We start from the raw sequence: 22513 nt of genomic DNA, 5'->3' as shown, positions 1-22513 counted from the left end.
TTTTCTCATTTTACAAACTTGTTTTTTGCAGTTGAAAAGAGTTTGAAATGTTCTTTGGTTTGCATTAGTTTTTGATCATCTGAAGGTGCATGCAACATTGGGAAGATTGGCTGGGAGTTCATACAGAAACGCCTCTCTGACTTCAAGGGGATAGGGCAGCCTGAACCAACCGTAGCTGCTGATTTCCTCACTGAGATGAGAATAAGGTGCTAAGATAGTAATAGGACCAACACTCAGCCTTCTTCTTAACCAATGGAATCATTGGAAATGAGTGAGCCTGCATGAATTCACAGCCAATCATTAAAGGGGAGAGGACTCCTTTTAGCTGATCAGCAGTTTTTGGCTAATGAGAATATCGCAAGACTGGTAAGGGCTTATGCTTCAAATGATGGATCAACCTTCCGAATGGACTTTTCTTGGGCAATGATGAAGATGTCAGAGCTTAATGTTTTGACTGGATTTCCAGGTCAGGTCTGACGAAATTGCTTCTTGCCTATGGTCGGTTACTAAGTGACAGTGTTGACAATAATGAACTCTTGACATCTTTATTTTTTCATATAAGCTTCTCTTTAAGTTCAATAATTGCTTGTAGACAAAGCGATTTCTACATTTCTTGCGTGTACTAATTTGAGTCTCTATATAATGGCAATGGCATAGAGTAGAAATATATTATGGTTGTTGAATTCTTTAGAAATATAGAATTCCAACGGTTGGAATGTTACCAAAAGCTAACTATTATTTGGGGAGCTCATAATGTATCAATTTAAATTGGGGCCCTGGAGCATTCACATTAGACTCTACACAATTTTAGCTAAACTAACTCTAAAAACTCTACTTTTACTATTTTAACAAGCATACGCCTTCATCAACCTCAATATTTATTGACTAGCTATGGAGGTTTTATTCAAAGGAAGAGAGAGAGAGAGAGAGCTTGGTCTATTTGAGGGAGAGAGTGTAAGTGAGGAAGAGAGAATTGAATTAAAAATTGGCTGAAATTGGATTGTTGATAAGCAGTGCTCAATAAATGTATTGAAACATTGTTCATTTGTTAGCTATTTGGGAAATATTATAGAGGCGTTTTAACTTATAAGGGACTTTTAACTATTTTTGGTTAACTAAAGTTGTTTCGACTAATTGGATTTACAAATTGCTTTTGCCATGGAGACCTATGTGGAAATGGATGTGGTTCTATAGGGAAGTTGTACCAGAGTTTTTTCTTCTTTTGGATTAGTCATTCTTTGAAAGGGAACATCCTTAGAATGTATCGAACCAGTACATGCTTATGATTCTTACATATCTTCTGATAGCCTACAACATAACTTAGTCAAAATGGAACTAGTCAAATGAATAGATTAGCAAATTTCAAGCTAACAACTAAAAATGTAAAATCATTTGAAGGATAGAGAAAATTTAAAATAAATGTCCAATTTATTATTCAAATTCAACTTAATAAAATACCTTGAATATGCTACTTTAAGCTAATAATAAGTGAGGAAAAAGAAATGATTATGCATCGTCGGGTTTTTGTTTTGAATACAAACAATGAAGAAGGGCTATATTTTATTCACAGCTTTGATCGATACCTTGGATTTCCTCTAATGTTTGCGGACCGAGGCACCAGAGATTTCAATTTTGTTGTCCATTAGGTTCAGTAGAAGCTTTCTGGTTGGCAAGCTAGTTTGCTCTCCCTAGCAGGAAGACGGGTCCTCATTCAATCCTCATCAAACCCCATACCTGATTATGTAATGCAAGGAGCTCTGCTTCCTGCCGTAGTTTGCATTGAGATTGATAGAGCCAATAAGAATTTCTTGTGGGGTTCCACCCTAGAAAAAGGGAAGATGCACTTGGTTAATTGGAATATAGTTACTCTTCCCAAAGAGCATGGTGGGCTCAGCTTGTATGAGTCAAGACCTAGAAACCTCGCCCTTCTTACAAAACTCAATTGGAGACTCCTCTCTGAAGATCCTTCCCCTTGGGCTCAGGTCTTGAAGGCAAAATACCTCTCCAACAACCCAAATAGCAACCCTTGGTCCTCCAAAGGTGCCTGCTCTCGCACCTGGGTCGCGTGCAAGGAAGCCAAGCCTCTCCTTGATTCTGGGTTGAGAAAGGTTATCACTTCTGGCATTAACACATCCTTTTGGTTTGATATCTGGCCCCCCACTAGTACTCTTCGATCCCATCTCCATGGTCCTCTTAATATGGAAGAGGAACACCAGCTTGTCAGTCACATGATTGATAGCAATGGCAACTGGAACTTCCATCTTTCCTTTGACCTCCCTACTTCCATCTTTGTCAATTTTGGATCCTCAGATGAGGATTCTCTAGCTTAGGCCTTTTCTAATGATGAAAATTTCACACTTCGGTCAGCCTATATTGCAGCAAAATGCTTAAATGCCTTGAACCCCCCTACTTCCTCCTTATCCTGGATTTGGAAGGTGAAAGCTCTTCCAAAACTCCTCATTTTCATATGGCTCTATACATACAATAGCATTCTTGTTAGAGAAGTTCTGGGTTCAAGGGGGTTAAACCTTGATCAAAGATGTCCCGTCTGCAATTCTGGCTCTGAATCCATCAATCATTTGCATTGTGACTACCCTCATTTTGTAAGCTTCTGGAATCGTCTCGGCCTCCCTTTGGCCTCATCCACACTTTCAGATTGCCTATTTTAGATTGGCTTCACGCCAATTGCACCTCCAAACTTGCTTCTTGACACCATCGTATCCCATGACACCTTCTCTTCCTCTTTTGGTCCATTTGGATCAATAGAAATAAGGTGGCCTTGCAATATACTCAACCTGACCCCTATTTGCTGCAGGATTGTATTGCCAAAACTCTAGAATTTCACTTCCTTACAACCCCTTCCCTTTCCCACATGCCAAAAGCTCGAGCCAACTGCAATTGGATTAAACCCCCTTCGGGCTGGTTCAAATTAAACACAGATGCTTCAGTTATTGACAACAAAGCTGGTGGTGGAGGCCTTATTCGTGACTCAGAGGGGGGGTAGGTTCAAGGTTTTGCTAGGCACATTGGCACCGCCTCTGTCCTCATGGCAGAACTGTGGGCACTCCGTGATGGCATTCATATGGCAAGGCACCGTAATATCCACAATCTCATTATAAATGTGTGGACTCTGCTGAAACTATTAAACTTCTTTCCTCCCCATCCAACTCTAATAGTCTAACCCAACCTTTGGTCAATGATTGCAGGGACACTCTCCAAGCTTTCCAGCAAGTCCATCTCCTTCACTGCTACAAGGAAGCTAATAGCGCAGCTGATTCTCTTGCAAAAATTGGGTGTGCTAATTTGGAGCTTTTTGTTTCTTTTGTAACCCCTCCCTTATCTGTTATGGAGGTTTTAAACTATGATTAGCACTCATGTAGCCGCTAGCAGCAGCCTTTTTGTACCTGATACCCACCTTCCAGCGGGCTAATACTTTTATAATACTATCCTTTTAACCAAAAAAAAAAGCAGTGTGTTCTCATCAGTATAGTGAGCATAACCAAATCACCTCTTCTATTACCTCTTTAGTTTACTTCTTGTGCTTATAGGCTTCCTTCTCTCTTGCCAATTGCATAAGGCCATTCTTCAGAAACAAAACAGCAATGTAATGTGATACTTAAAACAAGATACTATGTACATTTTCCAACAGACCACAAAACTTGAGCCAGTTTACTTCACTTTGGAAATATAACTCCATTAACCATGACTTATGGATTCTTGCTGAGAATCATGTTCATGTTCTAATGCAAAATAGTGGAACTTCTGCCATTTTAATTTCAATGATTATGATTTTATTTATTTATAAAAATCTACATTGAATCATGGGCTAGGTTTGCTTGCCTACCAATTGATTTATGATCTTGTTATTCATGTTGATAACTCTTTCTATGAGCCCTAAATGCCTCTTGAATTTATGAAATAAAAAATATTATGTTAGGACAACACTAAGTTTTCTGCTAATTTACAACAACACTAAACTCACCTTTGCTTTTTTTCCAAGTAAATTAGGTAGGGATCCTGAAAAGGGAAAGGTATGCTTTTGTTACATCTAACTTCTTCTTTTATATAGGTTATTTTATCAAACATCTATCAAAACTACAAGATGCTAACAAATATGAATTTCAGACTGCCTCCATCTTATAGGTCCCAAACACACAAAAAGGTTTTTCTGAAGAGTAGCTGATTCATTAAAAAAAAAATCAAGTTACATACGTAACATATGTCTTTTCTTTGAACCCCGTTTTTAAGTATTTTGTGTTTTCTTTTATGAAAAATTGTAAATATATGATATGTACCAATTGAGACAAAGTGTATTCATACATCTTAGTCGCTTTTCCTTAGGAAATAATTGCAGCCGGATTATTGACTCCAAGTCAAATAAACTACGCAGAAAGGGAGCGAAGGCTTATATATATATGTATTGTTATCGTTCTAGGGGAAGCAGTTTATAGGGGAAGCAGCTATTATGCTTGAACCAACAATAGATCCAATTGTTCTTATATATCTTCTTGAATCATTAACCTTGAACAAAATGCTCTCCCATTGCTATATATTCGCAATATCTATAAAATATTAGCTAAATTTCATTTTTCAGTAGAATACCAAGATCTCATAAGCCAATCATTTTGGCTACATAGAGATAGTGCTTCCAATGCTAAGAAGGAATAAAAATTTTACTCATGGAGGTATAAAACCATAGAAAGGCATGGATAATTTAATATGCACACAGAGTGGAGTATTAACCCACAACCTCAGCTTCCATCCAAGTATAATGTAAAGAGGAAGTGCCAGTTGAGTTATTTCAACTAAGAACCTTAGAGTTTGTTTGGTTGAGTGGATTCTAGGGGGTATGGAAAAGGGGGTGAAAATGCGGAGAGAAAATGATTTTTTTTTGGAGTATTTGGTTGGAGTGATTTAAGGAGAAAAAATTGGTGGGGTCCACTATTTTCTCTCTAGGCCCACCAAAATGTTTTTTTCCCCCTAATTTAGAGAGGGAACTCAGGTGAATTTGCTTAGTTATTCTAGGTCTTTTTTTTTTTTTTTTTTTTTTTGCCCTCAATTTAAATATTGAAGTCATTGAACATGCATCTCTCTTTCTTGTTTTTTTCCTTCTATTAGTCATTTTCTTTCTTTGTTGGTTTGTTCCTCTCTCGCTCTCACTCAATGCTCTTTTTTTCACCATTGTTTTATAATATAAAAAAAGTGATAAATATAATAACAAAGAGAAAAAAAATGTTTAATGTTTTAATTTTTATAAAATATTATTATATTAACTAATAAATAAATAATATTTTATTACAAATAAATTACTTCTTATATATAATGAAATAAGGACAAAAAAGTAAATTTATAGAAAATACTTATTCTATCCTCTCACCTTTTACCCTAACTAAACAAATGAGTTTTCGATCCCTCTAACCAAACACACATGAAAAAAAACTTAATCTTTACTATCCTCTTATTTTTTCATCATCTCACCATTTTTCTATCATCCAACTTTTCTATTTCTCCAACCAAACGAACCCAAAGTGATGGAGTGTACACAAATAAAGATTTTATTATTATTATTATTATTATTATTATTTATTTTTTATTATAATAATTTGATAGTCACAAATACGGGAGAAGTGAGATTTGAACCTTAATTTACCTAATGAAGGAGAGTCAGATATTCCACCAAGTTACAACACCCTTATCAAATAAAGACATGGTTATCGAAGAAATTTATCTTCCTTAACTAGAAATATTATAATAAGGATTAATCCTAAAAATTCGGATTGGCATTGAATCTTCAAAAGACTAGACATGGTTTGCCGCATGTAATCTTCTCACCCCCCCCCCCCCAAATTTTATTGTATTTAAAGCAATGTTTTAAAAACATATGATACATATCACTATGGTTGGACTTTTTTGTATAGGTCACAAAACTAGTACAAACAACCATACTATTCCGTCACAGTCAAAGTAGTAGACTATATCGATTGATTCTAGAATTTTTGAATTATTTTGGTCATTCTTGCTTTATTTTACATTTCGGTCGAAAGTATAAAACAAAAGCAAAAAAACAAAAACAAAAAACCTAAAATAAAACAAAACAAAAATGAGGCTTTGTAAGGGAGGGGAACACTGTCGTCTTGAAGGTGTCATGCCATCAATGAAGTCTTCCCAAATTCACCCAATATTAAAGCTGCCAAGGCGTGACTTGTGAGGGGCCTTAACTTTTGTCATTGCTCTGATCAACAAGGCAGCTATTTGTTCTTGTTTTCTCATTGCGTCACTGCTATCTTATTCTTTGAAAATGTAAAATAGTAAAAGACCTAACTTTAACACTTCTCACTTTTATGTACTCACTTTAAAGTATTTTTTATAAGTAATGGAAATTTTATTCAGATTGTAAAAAGAGTCACCCAAGTATATGTTGGGTATACACGTGTGATTGAAGTCTCACATTAAATAATGATTAAAGTCTCACATTGAATAATGATGAGAACAATGAAAAGTTAATATAACATAATTGAGCACATACACGTTGACTTAGGCCTTTTGGGTTAAAATGTTTCTATGTGTTATATTAGTTATTCAAGGAAGCACCTCAAGGTATTTATCTCCCCAAGCTTAAGCTCCAACTCCCACTCCCAAACTTAGAGTGTGAGGTATGGAACTCAATTCAAAGTGTATTGGATGAAGTTAGTGGAGCATGTCATTAACTCATTGGACTTTCAGTTCGTTGGTTTTTTAAGGGAAGAGATGATGATAAAAATTTTAGAGCAAACTAATTTCCATTCTGCTGGTCTAATAAGTTGAATTCATAGTACTCTCTTGATCTCTTTGCTTTCCTTCTTGGGCCTTATATGGGCTTTCTTCAACTTGTCTAAGGATGGTAGTACATTGCCTTGAGTGGATTCTTGGATCATTTTGTAGTTGTAGTCCTTTTAATGGGCTTCTGCCAAGAATTTATGATTATGGCCGCTTTGCTGGCTTTTAATTGAAGACTTAGGCCTTACCCTATTAATAGGGTCCATATGATGTCGTGGATGAAGAAGAAGGATGAGTGGTGGTCCTATTATTCTCTTGGCACCTCATTTTCATCTTAGCGAGGATTAGGAGCTATAGTTGGGTCAGGCTGCCTGGTCCCCTTGAAGTCAGGGAGGCGTTTCTGTATGAATTCACGGTCAATCTTCCCAACGTTATGTGCACCTTCAGATGATCAAGAGTTCGTTTGGGAGAATGGGATAGAATTCATTGTTAACAATGAATTACAACAATGAATTGTAACATTACCTTAAAAATTCTTATTTACCATAAGAGTTCGTTTGGGAATAGTTTATTTAGTTGAAAGTGAAAAGTTTTTGCTCAAAGTACGATAGATAAAGTTAAAAGGTAGCTGAAATAGTATAGTGAAACCAATGAATAGTACAAAAAGGTACAATAGGACCCATGAATAATAATAAAAATAAGCTGAATAGTAGTAAAAATAAGCTTTTAAAAAAAAAAAAAAACTAGTTTTTTAAGCCAATGCCAAACAAGTAAAATAAGTTGGCCAATACCAAACGCAACATGAGTAAACCGAAAAAACCAAAAAAAAAGAAAAAGAAAAAGAAAGTGGAACAACGTCGTTCCCCTTCCCCTGGAAATCAAAACAATCTGATACCCTAGCCACCCGAGTATCTGGGTATTTTGGGGAGAAAGAAAGAGGGGAAAGAGAGAGACTTAGGGCCCGTTTGGTTTGGCCATGACTCAATTTTCATAACTCAATACTCATAACTCATATCTCAAACTCAAAATCCATAACTCATAACTCAGTTTTCACTTTCTCTCAAAAACTCCAAAATTCTTGATTGGCAACATAACCCAGTCAAATAACTCAAAAATTTAAGCCTACTTTTTGCCAAAATGGTGGAGCCCACCCACTGACACTGCACTTTTTGCTTATGGTTGGTTCCCGCGGGGGATTTCTCTTACCTCTCCAAGACATTTTCTCCTAATGCAGCACACCAAGTCTAGAAACAAACTCAAACCCCATAAAGCGAAAAGCACTACACAGACCTCCCTGTCCGACGCCGGCTCAGATCAGAAACAAGTTCGGTCTTCTTTACTCTTCTTTCTATTTCTATTTCTTTATGCTTTTCATCAATACCCATTAACATTTCTTTTCCCAGAAACCCATTTCCCGCACCAATACCTAGCTACACCGAAACCCAGCTCCATCACTGCCAACGACAAACCCAGAAATCCACAACTACAACCTCCACCACCAACAGCCCTCAACACAACCACAACCTCCACCAAAAAACCCACAAACAAAAACCCACAAACATAAAAAACCCAAACCCAAACCCAAGAATCCTTAGATCAAAAACCAAAATCATGAAAATGAGGTGTGGGTTTTTGTTTTTGGGTATAAATTTATGCATGTATGAAAATGGTGGAGTGGGTCTAAAGAAGAAAGAAAGAAAGAAAAAGAAAGAAGAAGAAGAAGAAGAAAAAAAAAAAAAAAAACCGTTGGAGTGGGTCTAAAGAAGAAAGAAAAACAAAGAAGAAGATAAGAAAAAAAAAAGCCTTGAAATTGAAGCCCTAAAAGCACACCTTAACCTGATTAAAATGCAAATCACAACTGAAATTGAAGCCCTCTGCCATCATCGCGTGAAGAAAAAGAAGAAAAGAAACCAGAGTGAAGAAGAAAGAAAGAAAAAAAAAGAAAAAAAAAAAAGAGAGAGATGAAGATGAAAGAACCCAGCCGTGAAGAAGAAGAAGAAGAAGAAAAAAAAAAGATAAGAAAAAGAGAAGCAGCTGAAAGAACCCAGCTTGATCAAGAAAAGAAAGAAAGAAAGAAAAGAGAAAAGAGGTACGGTGGAGAGAAAAAGTGAAGAAGAAAAAGTGGTTTAAGGGTCTGACCGTGGGTCCCATAAAGTCACAATATTTACCATTATGCCACTGAAACTCAGTTTTCAGCTTCTGAAAACACCAATTTGGTGTTTCCAGTTTTCATCACTCTCACTTAACCCAAACTAAGTTTGAGTGATGAAAACAGGATTAGGAAATCAATCCAAACACTTAAAATTGTGTGGGTCCCATGTAATTCTCAAACTCAGTTATGAGATTCTAGTCATATGACTCAAAACACCCCTAATCCAAACAGGGCCTTAAAGATCGTTAGAGGGAGAGTGAGAGACTGCAAGATCGGACCATGGGAGAAAGAGAGTTTGAGACAGAGAGAGAAAGTGAGACCGAAATCGAGATAGAAGGATGTCGAGAGAGGGGGAAGATAGACCGAGAACGAGAAGAGGTTTCCTGGCGGAGCTAGCGTTAGCTTCGGCTCTGGCTTCAGCTCCGGCCAAGTGCAGCAGTTTTGGGTAAGTTCTGAAAATTTGTGAGAATTTTTCTTTGGGATTTCTCTATCTTTACCCGGTATCCATTTACCGGCTGAAATAGCCAGATTTTGCCGGTACGGCCGGTATTTTTTCCAGTACAAAACAAAGGGGGTATCAGTACTGGTGCATTAGTTGGTACGGTATATAACAGCCGTATCGGCCGGTACGGTACAGAATTGACTTCCTTGCTTTCAATATTGTGGCTTGAAGTCGGACCAAAGAGAAATAAAAATATAAGCTTCAATAGGCCTTGAGCCATTTGCCAACTCATGGCATTCCTAAAGTTACTATTAACCATAATTTATTCCATTATAAAATTATAGTTGGAATAAGTTATGGTTGCACTCTAGGTTTTAATATATATATATATATATATATATTTAAATCATCCTAAAACTCCATTAAATAACATTTAATCCCTCCATGAAATCATCCATAGTGAAACAAAGTTAATAGTTAGCGTCACTTTGTAAATCACTACATCTTAAATCCATGTGTTCTTAATTTAATCTCTTAATTATTCTTACATTCTTATGGAATCTAATTCCGTTGGATATAAATTTTAGTAACTCTTTGCTAAAATAGTCAAACCTAACATTCTAAATAATTAATTCCCATTAAATCTATCTCAATGTGATGTTTTGTGTCTTTTATCAAGATTATGGATTCCGTCTTGAAAAATAGTATTCCCTACACTCTATATGGAATTATCCATTGTATTGAGGTTTTAATCTTACAAGATCTCACTTAGGTATACTAAAATAGTATCCTGAGAGTCAATGCAAATAGTAGTCATAGGATTTATTTGTTCAAGTGACTACTTTGATAGAACAAAAAATCTGACAGCATTCCAATTTAGTGTATCCCAAACACTTATGATACGCCAATATATCAGTTAGAAGTTTCCAATTCCATGATCAAGATAAATTGTCATAATTGATATGTTGTAGTGTTCATAGAAGAAATGCTCAATTTCATCACCTACAAAGAACTAGGGTTTATGAGTTTATAAGAAACTTGTGATCTAGATCTTTTGTATACGACTCTAATTCCTATACCTAGATCACATACAATACATCTCATGGACTACACTTAATGTCCAAAAAGCTCATGCACAAAAAATCTCAAAAAATAAAACATGTTTATTAATCAAAGAATATCTCACAAATTTGATTTTTGGGCATTAGTCCTAACAATATCTCATTGGTCACCATAAACCTCAACCCATGGGTATGCTTTCAGTTTGCCTCAAGGTGATCCCCATGGCCTGGACATTGATGTTGATACCCACGGGTTACGATTCTCATAATATGCAAGCCATTGCTATGCAAATATTCATGAATTATTCTTAAATTTATTTTATGTACATATTAATATAAGTTTTAATAGTTCACAACATGAAATGAAACAAATTACTACAAAGCAAATAGTTTTATTAACTACAGTGATTTTAAAGATAATACTGGTAGGACGATCAATGACAAAAATGATGCAATTTTCTGAATAGGATTATGATGAGGTAGAGCAAGCATATGAAGGATCAATTTCTTTGCTTCTAACATACTGAAGTTCTTCATAATTTTGTTCACCACAAGAAGCTTTTTGAATTCCCTGTAACTCCATTGCGACCTCCCCCATTGTAGGACGTTTTTTCCCATTCAAGTGCAAACAACTTTTTGCAAGATTAGCAACTATGATGATCTCTTCTTTATCACCTTCTTTCTTGATTCGATCATCAAGAATATCAAAGAGATGGTTCTGTTTCATTAAAAGAATGAAATATGTGGATAGACTTCTACCTTCACCCGACCTTGTTGAAGAAACAGGTTTTTCTCCAGTTAAAAGCTCAACAAGGACTACTCCAAAGCTATACACATCACTCTTTTCTATAAATTGGCTTGTTTGGAAGTATTCTGGGTCCAAGTACCCAAAAGTTCCATGAACTAGGGTGGTTACATGAGTTTGGTCAATCTTCACTGACTTCGATGTCCCAAAGTTTGCTACTTTTGCTTTGTATTTTTCATCTAAGAGTATGTTTGTAGACTTTATATCTCGATGATAAATTAGTGAGGAAGCTTCCGAGTGTAGGTAGGAAAGAGCTCTTGCAATTTCTATGGCAATCCTTAAGTGCATATCCCATGTTAATGGAAACTCTTCATTTTCTTCATGGAGATACTGGAAAAGTGTCCCATTTGGGAAGAATTCGTATACCAACAAAGGACCTTTGGTCTCCAAACAACACCCAAGTAGCTTAACCACATTTCTGTGGTAGAATTGTGAAAGAATGATAATCTCATCTATATATATATATAAAACCGAAGCTTTTGAAGCTTCCACAAATTTCCACGTCAGAACCATATTAAAAAAAAAATAATAATAATAATATAATAAAAATAATAAAATTTTTTTAAAACCCTACCTGATGCTCTGCGTTCTCTCACTGTTTTATTTTTCTTTTTATTTTAGGCTCCAGAGAGACCGAATACTTTCTTCTTTGCCGTTCTCTCTGCTTCTCTCAATTCTCAGAATCCCCAACCCGATGCTCTGCGTTCTCACTATTTTATTTTTCTTTTTATTTTAGGCTCCAGAGGGACCGAATACTCTTTCTTCTTTGCTGTTCTCTCTGCTTCTCTCAATTCTCAGAATCCCTAAACCATAGCCCATGGTCACTCTCTCACTCCTTCAGTGGCAAAAAGTGCCAGCCTCCGGCCGCCACCGTCATATATCGCCAAAGCCACTACCAGTGCAGGTATTTTATGATTTAATTTTTGCTATCTTAGATTTAGGTACTTGGATTTGGTTTGATTTTCTTTAATTTAGGTATTTGGATAATTGGTTTTGATTAAGGTTGAACCCGTGCAAAATTGAAGATATCTGCTTCTTCTTCAACTCTCTCTCAGCCTCCATCTTTTCCCTGAAAAACACAAAACACGAACTGACCTCTGACCTCTAGGTTATTGGCGTTAAATTTTTTTAAAAAAATTAAATAGGAATTATTGAAGCTTGGCTTAGACTATATGGGAGTGAAACACAAGAAAATGATGGGAAAGTTAAGAAGATTCTGCCGTGCGAGCCTTTTCAAAGGCGATTCTGACTTTGTTGGTGTCATGGTGGGTTAACCCCTGAAAATCTGTCTTTATTAATCTTAATTTTCTTAATTTGTTTTTTTGTTTTTTTTTGTTTTCTTTTGTTTTTTTTTTTTTGGTTAGTAAATGAATTATGAATGAATATTGGCCTCAGTGTTGTATCAATATGCCTCTCTTATATTTTAGGTTTGATTTGTTCAAGTTTAGTTGAAGCTGCTAACTCTGTTGGTTGACCAAATTTGTTGATTTAATGATTTTAGCATCATCTTCTTAAATCGTTTTCTAGGGAGGGTTTATTACTTTTATTTTTTTAGTTATTGAAGAAGACCTTTGTTCATGTTAGGCACACATTCACGCAATGTTTGAACCAATCTTAGATGCCTAAACCGTTCTTTCCTTTTTTTGGGGTTTACAATAAATGGATTATAGGAATTCAAACCTAAAGTCTTTCTAGAGAGAAAATTGAATAACACCATTTACTTATCATTGGAGAGTATGTTGTTCCTGTGATACAACCTCATAATTACGAATAGCTACTTTTCATCTGTAAGGGCAGGAAGAGAAGATGTGGAAATTTGTGGTGCTTTGGTCAGCCAAAACTAAGTTACTGGTGAAGGATCTGTCAATTGCATGCCACAAAACCTGCATAAGTTTGCATACTCCTAATTTGGCTTTCAATATTGGTCATTGTCCCTAGCAGAAGATACAGCAAGACTTCTTTTGCATCTCTCACGCCCACATGAACCACATTGTGAGTGTCCTTTCTGTGTTTTTCTTACTTTCTCTTTGTTTATATTGCTCTTGGTATTGGAAATTTTTTGTATACTTCACTGTGTGTGTGATAAATTACAGTGGTTAGATGTTAAATACTTAGTAACTATTTATACATTTGTATTTTGTTTAAAGTTGTACTACAAGTTGAAGATTTTGGTTGGTGACTATGTTATTTGCTCCCCAAAGCATTTGTAAAAATGCCTAAACCAAACTTTCCATCACCTAGGAAGTACAAGGAAAAAAAATCTAATAGAAAACTTTCCATCCTTACTGAAAGTTATTTTGAATCTTAACTTCAATGTGAAGGGTTCACTGAATTTTTTCAGATAAGCTTTCACTTTGAGGAAAATATTTCCTATTAATATAGCAGTCCTACACTCCTATTGTTGAGTGCTCTGCTTATGGGGATATTTAGATTTGCTTAGGAATTTTGATTCATGGGAACTGTTTTTGTTAAGGTGGTGCTGTCTTTGTTAGAAAAAGAGGAAAAGGAAGTTTATAAGAAGCCTAAATCTGAGATAAAGAAAGGGTATTTCTTTCCCCATTGTTACTTCCCAGAAATGCCAAAAATAATTGTTTCACTTGAACTTGGGACCTATATGGCTTGAATTGTTTAAGAACTTTGTATGTCTGGAGCAATTTAGTAATAATTTTCATTTTTTAATCCTACTTAGTTTTTGAAGATATTTTTTTCATCTATTCTTTGTTTGCCGATATCTATTTCTTTCAAATGGTAAATGTTTTAGTGACTCTACTTCTTTACACTATCAATGTTAAAGTTGTTCTCTATATATGAGTGAAAAGGCTCCACATGTGAGGCTGTACTAACACTAGCATATATATAGTTTGAATGGGGCTCTCTTGATTTTCCTTATCTTATTGATGTAATTGAAATATTTAACTTTCTCATCATTGATGCAAAATTTCATAGTCTTCTCTTTGGTTATATTAGTCCTAACTTTGTATTGCTTTGTTTTGTTTATTTTTTTTAAAAATCATTTATTTGTTTCTTTTGTTACAATTTTATATAGTGTTGAGGTTAAGGTGTATATGACCATATCTACATTACAGCTAATTTCACATCATGTTTTCTTGGCTTACAGAGGGCTGAGACCTTGGGAATTGCTGAATTCCCAATACTAGGCTGCATCAGGAATATCCAAGTTGGGGTTAAAGATACAATCTTTTCATCAAGGTAAACATATTACACATGTTTGTATTATTTTATTGTGAACAAAATAAATTAAGAACTTATTATTGTCACTATCTAGAATAATTTGTGCATCATGTATCATAAAGAGCTTAATTGTGATCATAAATAAAACTGTCTTTTAAATATATATTGGAAGACTCCTAGAATAACCTACCGTAGATGGGTGGAATCTCATTAAAAATCTTGAGGTGAATGGGATGTATGGTCCACCATGGTTAATAAATAGACTTTAACAGGCACATGAATCAGTAATGAAATTGGTCTGTCCAGTTCACGCTGATTTGTTATTGTGATGATTTCCTTGAAACTTCAATATTAATGAAATGGTAGTAAAGTGATTTGTGTTGTTGCCTTCCATTTCTTTGTGTATTGGCAGAATACACACACACACATTACACTTCAATCAATAACTTCCATGGGAACGTCCTGTAACTTCTGTTTATGTAAGAAATATGAAGTTGAAATCAAAAGCTGCTTTTAAGTAATAAATGAGTAATCCATCCAATGCTAGGTAACAATAAGAAATAAAGAATTGAAGGAAAATTCAAGTCTAAAACAATAAAGCTAATCAAAATCGTAGAAACCCCATAAGAGATTATCCTAAAGAAAACAAAATAATTTTCTCTCAAAGACTATTTCTTTGGCTACTGATTTTATGGCTACTAAATTGGATATGTCACTTGATGATCTTATTAAAAATAGAGGTTCCCGTGAGAGAGTTAGATAAGTAACAGCTATTTGATTTAGTTTTATAGATTTTTGTAGATTAGGTATTTTGTTGTATATTTGCTTCTCATAGTGCTTATTAAAAGTGGCTGTATTGGATATTGCATGATGGTGGTAATGTTTTTTAGAGACTTCTAATTATTGATTTTGTCCTTTTCAATGTTGGGCTTTTCTGGGTTTTGCATGTAATGCTATTCTTAAAATTTTAGTTGATAATCTGTTTGAGTGATGAGGGGAGAAAATCAAATGTCTTGATTTGAATTATATGGAGTAGTAAGTATGGTTAAGCTATATATAGGTAAATCATTCTAAATTTTTGCAGCATTCCCTGTTTTAATGTTTTGAAGATAAAATGTTAAGGATAGTCTTTTAAAAAAAAAAAAAAAACCATGCAGAGGGTTGTAATTTACTGCTTCAATTTTTTAATCACATTTATGATGAGTATTTCTAATCATGGCTTTTGATTGAAATTTAATAGCCAAAATTGCACCATATTTGTCACAAATAAAAAGATATATGTGGCAACTAACAATGGCAAAATTGCTAATTGATGTGCATCATTAAAATGTTGAATTTTGGTTAAAAGGCTGATATCAACCTAATTTTTAGCATCTTTCACAATTTTAAGTGAATACATGTAAATTTGTTCAAAAGTTAATTTTTATGCCTTACAGGGTTTTGAGGAGTATATAAATTTAATTCTAGATGATGCTGGAAAAGTCAACATCAAGAGGAAGAGCAAAAAACTTTAGATGGGTTCATTTTCCTTTACTTTTAATCTCCCAAATGTACATGCTTTGAACATGGTACATCTATTTTGTTATGGGTTGATTACATCAAAAAAAAAATGTAAAGGGTAAATTCTTCTTAAGAGATGCAACACAACAGCCACCTCTCTCTCTCTCTCTCTCTCTTGCAATAATGGAAAGTGATGATTTTAGCAATGGTGTAAATCGGCATTATGTTGCCTTTTCAATTCCATTAAGGTCTAGCATCTTTGTTTACTGGCAATGTTAGAATTTAGATACATCTTGGATATCAAGAATGATTAATATAATTTATGAAAGATATTTGATTGAATGAGTATGAAAACTATATTTGTGTAATTAATTGTATTGGATAGTACTTATATCAGTTATATATATTTTAAATATGATTTCAAGCTCTTGGTTATCACGATTTCTCAGTGCATGTGATAAATTTTATTATCATGCAAGTGATAGATTTTATTGGTTTGGTATATAAATTACATCATGATATTGATTTTTTTTTTTTCATATTAGGGAAGTTATCAATAGCTTTCCCGTGCATCGCACGGGTTAGCGACTAGTTAATGAAATTTTTAAGATTGCCTTCATCTAGAATGTTGCAATTTTTAATTGCAATTATTTGTCTATAACTCAACATTCCTTTGTAAACTGTACCTTGTCCACCCTTTCCAACTATTCTTCTTTCACAAAAATGATTTGTTGCCTTTTGTAGCTCCTTTGAATTGAACAACCTTATATTTTGAACATTATTTTCCGTGGAAGATAATTGTTGTTGTAACAATAAACCACCATTCTTTTTGAAGAATTTTTTCTTTATCTTGATTTTATTTCTCTTCTTTATCCATTTGTATATAACCCATGTAGTTGGTAGACATAGTACTCCAAGGCTTGTATCAAGACCTGCACAATTCAAACAAATAAATATGAAATATCTATGTTTTTTAGTATTGAAAATATGAATGTGTAATATATATTTTGATCAGAAGTACCTACTCTTTTGTTTTCTAGATATTAACTCTTCCAAATGATGTTCTCACATTACCCTGTAATCTAAAATAAGTGTTAACTTCAAATTGATTTCTAGAACAAGGGGAAAAGAATGAATTTTTCTTGATTTTCAGGTAATCTATGATATATATATTTTTTAAATGAAGGTAACCTATAATATATATATATATATATATATATATTTATATATAACAAAACAATTTAACTTTTGGTTTACATCATAATATGGTACTATATAAACTTTTGAGTTTTCATAATTTTATACATCATTATTTCAATAGAAAATTTTCAATTGAATTTAAATTCTATTATATAGTTAAAACTTTCATTAGAATCTTGACACTTCCTATTTTCTTTAAATGGTAAAATATATAGTTCCATACACAAACATAATTATATTAAACACCTAATGCTAGAAGATGTAGTTCAATCTACAACCACATTCATAAATGCCTATTAGTAACTAAAATAATCTTCAAAATTCATATTTAGATAAAATAATAGGAAAAATTCATATTATGTTAAACTTTCTTGTTTACTACACAAATTATCAACTAGTTTTTTTTTTATTTTGGAAATTATCAACTAGTTAGTACATATATGCGATGTTCAATTGTGATTTAATTAATTAGGGCATCAAGCATGAGAATCATTTTGTCATTAAACCAAAGTTGTCGATGTCAATGAGAGACTTAAATAGTGGCAGGTTAAAATTAGCACTCATCATAGTAGCTATTGCAAGCTATCTATGTCTTGCATTTTTTTTTTTCTTTTTTCTTTTTTGGTTTGTATGGCATTTTTTTTCTTTAGAATTAGCCAACTTTAATAGACATTTATATGTGGTTTGTTCCAAATGTGTGATGTGTATGTCACAAATTAGAACAGGGAATAAAAAATTTTCTATTCTTTTATTTGTGAGAGATTTGTTAGTGAAATTTTCTCCTTGTTGCTGCATCATGTTGATGAATGCTTAAAGCTAAACTACGTAAATTTTTAATGTGCTTTTTTCATGTGTAGCGCTAGCTGTGTCTACTTTCTTTTAGGTTTCCATCATTCCTATTTTTTAGTTGTGACATGTTCTAAGTCTCACAATAAATTTCCAAGTCATCTTGTTTTACAGTGCTTCCTTGGCCCCTTTGTGCCAGAAACTATGATAAAAGGTTTGCCATCTAGACGTTTAGATTTGATCTCTTTGGAGAATTTGTTGGTTGCTTATAATAATAAAATGCTTTGACTAATAATGAGGAGATGGAATCTAAGGAGTTGTGAGAGGAAAAAAAAAAAAAAGTATACAAATACATGACCACGAGTGTGGAAAACCAACTCAATTTGAACAAAACTCTTTCGTTTTAGTACCTAAAGGCATTTCTATGTCAAACTATTGTATCATTAAAAAAAAAAAAAAAAAAAAAAAAACTATCCTTAATACCCTTTGTGAGTTTCAGCTAACTTAACTAGTAAAATCTCTTAATATTGAATAAGAAATTTGGGGTTCAATTTCCGTCTATACCAAAAATTAATTGATATCTTGGTCTGTTGATAAAGAACTATCATCAAAAGAAGGAAGACGGTGACACCAATCGGTTTCAACTTTTATGCTTCATCCTCACAAGTGTCCAATTCATCTCACCCAAGAACCACTATGAAGAGCCCCAGGAAATAAACCTATCCAAGAGCATCTAGAAAGGATCCTAGGATTGATGCTTCCACTGTCACATACCAAGGTCAATTTGTGAAGAAAGTCTTGTATGCTTTATGTTCCATGAAAGTTGGTAAGTTTGGATCCATATCTCTGTTTTGTATAGAAATTCCTCTACTCATAATGCTTCATCACCTCTAAAGTGAAGGATTCATTCTGTTTGGGTATGGATAGATTCTTTAACTTGAGAGGATTGGCGTTCCATCCTTGATCAAATTCAAATTTTCTCATCTTCTGTAGGACCTACTTGTACATTAGGCATTTAATTTGCATGCATTTTACCTTAAGCTAGCTGTTTACTGCTTTAGGTGGTGGTTGTTGTTGTTGTTGTTTTGATTAACAGTGAATGAAAAAAAAAAAAAAAAAAAAAACGTAAAATAAAAAATCTTTCAACAAGTGTAAGCATATAAGATTATGATTGGCCCTTGTGCATTTGTATATTGGCTTAGTGCAGTTGTTGAAGTTTAGGCTTGCAAATGTATACACAAATGAGTTTGACTGTGTTTGACCGGATTTTTTTTTAAAATAACTATAAAAGTTAAACTATTTTATTAGTTAGCCAAGGTTTGGAACTATTTTGGTATCTAACAACTCGAGTTTATAATACTCGATTTCACGGTAGAAAATCGACTTTGACAGACTCGATTTCCATTCAACCAACACTAGGTAGAAACCCAGAAAACGCTAGGCAGGAAGACACCAACAGCAACGCATGAAAACACCAACAGCAACGCAGCCCAGAAAACACCAACGCAGAAACCCAAAAATCATAGCAACGCAGCCCAAGATCCAACGCAGAAACCCAGAAAAATGCAAGAAGAAATTGTGATTTTTGGGTTTGGATTTTTGCTCCTATTGAGATCGTGATTTGGGTTTGGGATTTTGAGAAATGGATTTAGAAGAAGAAGGAAGAACTGGCTTGGGTTTTTGGGGTCTTGGAAGAAGGGAAGAAGATGGTGAACAGGACCTGAAATGGAGAGAAAAAAAAAAAAAAAAAAAAAACGAAGGAAGAAGATGGTGAACAGTGGCAGCACATAGAAATCGAGTCTCTTAAAGTCGATTTGCTACAGTGAAATCAACTCTATAAGACTCGAGTTGTTAGATACCAAATTAGTTTCAAACCTTGGCTAACTAATAAAATAGTTTGACTTTTATAGTTATTTTCAAAAAAAATCCGTGTTTGACCGTATGTGTGAGTGTTTGGCGGGTAATCACTCATGTGACTAATGTCTCTATCAAGGTTGTCAAAATCGAGATCCTACGTAGGATCGGGGGAGGTAGGTAGGATCGTGAATCGTAGGATCGGATCGTGGATCGTAAGATCCTACATTATTTGAGAAAAAAACAAAAAATACACATTGGTATGTTAAATAATCACATAAATTATACATTTATTGATATAATTACCATACATCACTACATTCATTTGTAAGCATTATTTAAAGATGCCAAAAACCTCAAAATGTGATACTTTATTAGAATATTTTTTATTTGAGTCTAACTGACACTCTCTATACATTAGAGTGGAAAAACTTGGTCTATTGGGATTTTATTTTTAATTTGGGTCCAACTGAACCTTTTGTTAAGTTAAAGAAGATTACAAGAAACCAAGGTCGTTTGGGATCATCAGAATCGTACGATCCTACCGATATTGAACGATCGCAAAGATCCTTGAAAGATTTAGATCGTTTTGAGTAGGTGGGATCGTAAAATCGTAGGATCGTAGGATCCAAATCGGGATTTTGACAACCATGGTCTCTATATTACGAGTTTTGGTCTGAACACTAGAAACTCTAAAGAGAAAAAGGTTTGAATGAAATTCTCACTTATCTATGTATAGAAGTAAAAAACCAAGCTCGATTTCATATACATGCAGATATAACCTTGCCTCCACACAAATTTAAAGTTTTGAACTTTCTGCTAAGTTACTGATTTCACACACGTGATGCAAGTTCTAAATGTAAATTGTAGTCTTTTCTTTTGTTTCAAATTCAAATACACTTGCTTAAATCTCCTTTTTATATGCTTGTCTCTTTGTGAAAGAACAAAAAATGCCTTTCCTTTAATGTGCTAATTTTAAGATGTTGTGTTCATGAGAAAGAGGGTGTTTGATTATCGCATGTGTTATGTGTAGTAGTGTCAGTCATTCATTCCTCTTTTGTCAATTAGAGAGTTCTCGTAAGAACCGATAATTTCAAATGGGCAAACATAATGTTCTCGTCTAACTATGGACAAGCACCAGTTCACCGAGAACCCCATATCTATTATAGTTGTGTTTTTCATGACATTGGTCTCTGACTCTCAAAACACTAGGCAGACTGAAACCTCTCTCTCTCACCCAAATTTTCAAAACTCAAGATTCTTTAAGCATAGTTGATTTCATTCATCTCCTTACACTTCATTGAGGTAATCTCCCTCTCCCCCGTGCATTTTAATCTTATATTGCATCTAGTTCCATTCTAGGACATGGAGTTTGCAAATTTTTTAGAAAAAAGTCGGATTTTACTGAAATTCTTTCAATTTGTCTAATCAATTGGGTTTCAATTCATGGGGCTTGTTCCCTTTTGCTGCCATGAAGGAAAATTATGTGTAATTTTTGGCAGTAATCATGGGTTATCCTTCACTTACCAGTGTGTTATACTTACGTGGCGTGTTCAACAAAATGTCCGAGTCACTTTTATGTGTTGTGATAAAGACTAGTGTGGTAGAGTCACTTTTATGTGTTGTGATAAAGACTAGTGTGGTAGATGTCTAGGATTCAAATTTCTCTTCCCTCAACTATTGTATCATTAGATCTTAATAAAAAAAAATAATAATAAAAAAAAAAAAAAAAAAAAAGAAAGAACCTGGTGTAGGTTGAAATCTTTGTGGAGATTGTTTACAGTGTAAGTGAGTGATTCATTCATTTGCATTGTAGCTTTAGCCTTGTGTTTGACCTATGCCACTTGACCTTTGCATTAGACATGGTCATATGCAGTACATCTTCCTGGTGACATGGTGATCTTGTCCTTGGCTCTGGCTTGATGCTTGTTCTTCATATGAGTGAGTACCTTGGTGTACTCCTTGCATTCATGCCAGATTTATGTATTTCAAAGCATGGCATGTATACATTGAACCTTGAACTTTGAATTAATTTTCAATTGCAAAATTTGTTCCTTTCGCCTCAATATCATGACTCCTAACCTAATCTGCTCATTCTAGTGCCACTGCTCCTCGCTTTGACAAGAACCAATTTCACAATGTCCGAGCCTCTAATACCTTTCGTGAGTATCATGGCGTTTGCAAGTTGCATACTAAACATCCTATAGACATAAATATATTGAATGAAGTTGTTTAAGCATTGTACCACTAGGTTGTTTATGCTATCCTATTTGTTGTGTATGGCTCTTCTATGGCAGCTTAATGCTCAAGTCCATGGCATCTAATGGTTCCCTCCCCTTGCTCCTTAGTTCTATCCCCTTGTTCCTTAATTACAAATAGGGAGAGAACTAAGGAACAAGGGGAGGGAACCATTAGATGCCATGGACTTGAGCATTAAGCTGCCATAGAAGAGCCATACACAACAAATAGGATAGCATAAACAACCTAGTGGTACAATGCTTAAACAACTTCATTCAATATATTGCTTCCAATCCAACATTTAGTAATTGATTTCCTATTCAATTTTAGGCCTTCAGAGTGGTACCCATTGTTTACATCTAATTTAGTTGACAAACTGACAAGGCTAAGACTAAACAAATAAATAGCCTGCAAGATTCTCATTCAATTAATTTAATTTCGTGGTTGAACTAATATAGAGACCAAAAATATATAACTTTTCAGTGTTGGATTACTAATTGAACAAGATCCCAAGAAAAGCAAATCCA

The 22513-nt window shown here is 34.2% G+C and overlaps 1 protein-coding gene and 1 pseudogene across 9 annotated transcripts in view; one reads left to right on the top strand and one right to left on the bottom strand.

The window, feature by feature from the left end:
- Window positions 1-22513, top strand: part of LOC126720928 (receptor-like protein 6) — an 81358-nt gene that overhangs the window by 6116 nt on the left and 52729 nt on the right. For 2 of the 9 annotated variants that reach the window (XM_050423855.1, XM_050423854.1), the window contains exon 4: window positions 69-667. The exons of 6 other annotated variants lie outside the window; for them this stretch is intronic. The gene's annotated coding sequence lies outside the window, so the exon portion shown is untranslated. Of the gene's footprint in view, window positions 1-31; window positions 668-22513 lie in introns of those variants that run through there. One more of the 9 variants, XM_050423856.1, reaches the window with a different exon arrangement.
- LOC126721603 (wall-associated receptor kinase-like 9) lies at window positions 10881-21921 on the bottom strand (annotated as a pseudogene).

Source organism: Quercus robur, chromosome 4 (assembly GCF_932294415.1).
Source record: "Quercus robur chromosome 4, dhQueRobu3.1, whole genome shotgun sequence".
Lineage (NCBI taxonomy): Eukaryota > Viridiplantae > Streptophyta > Magnoliopsida > Fagales > Fagaceae > Quercus > Quercus robur.
This window is presented reverse-complemented; position numbering and strand designations above follow the sequence as displayed.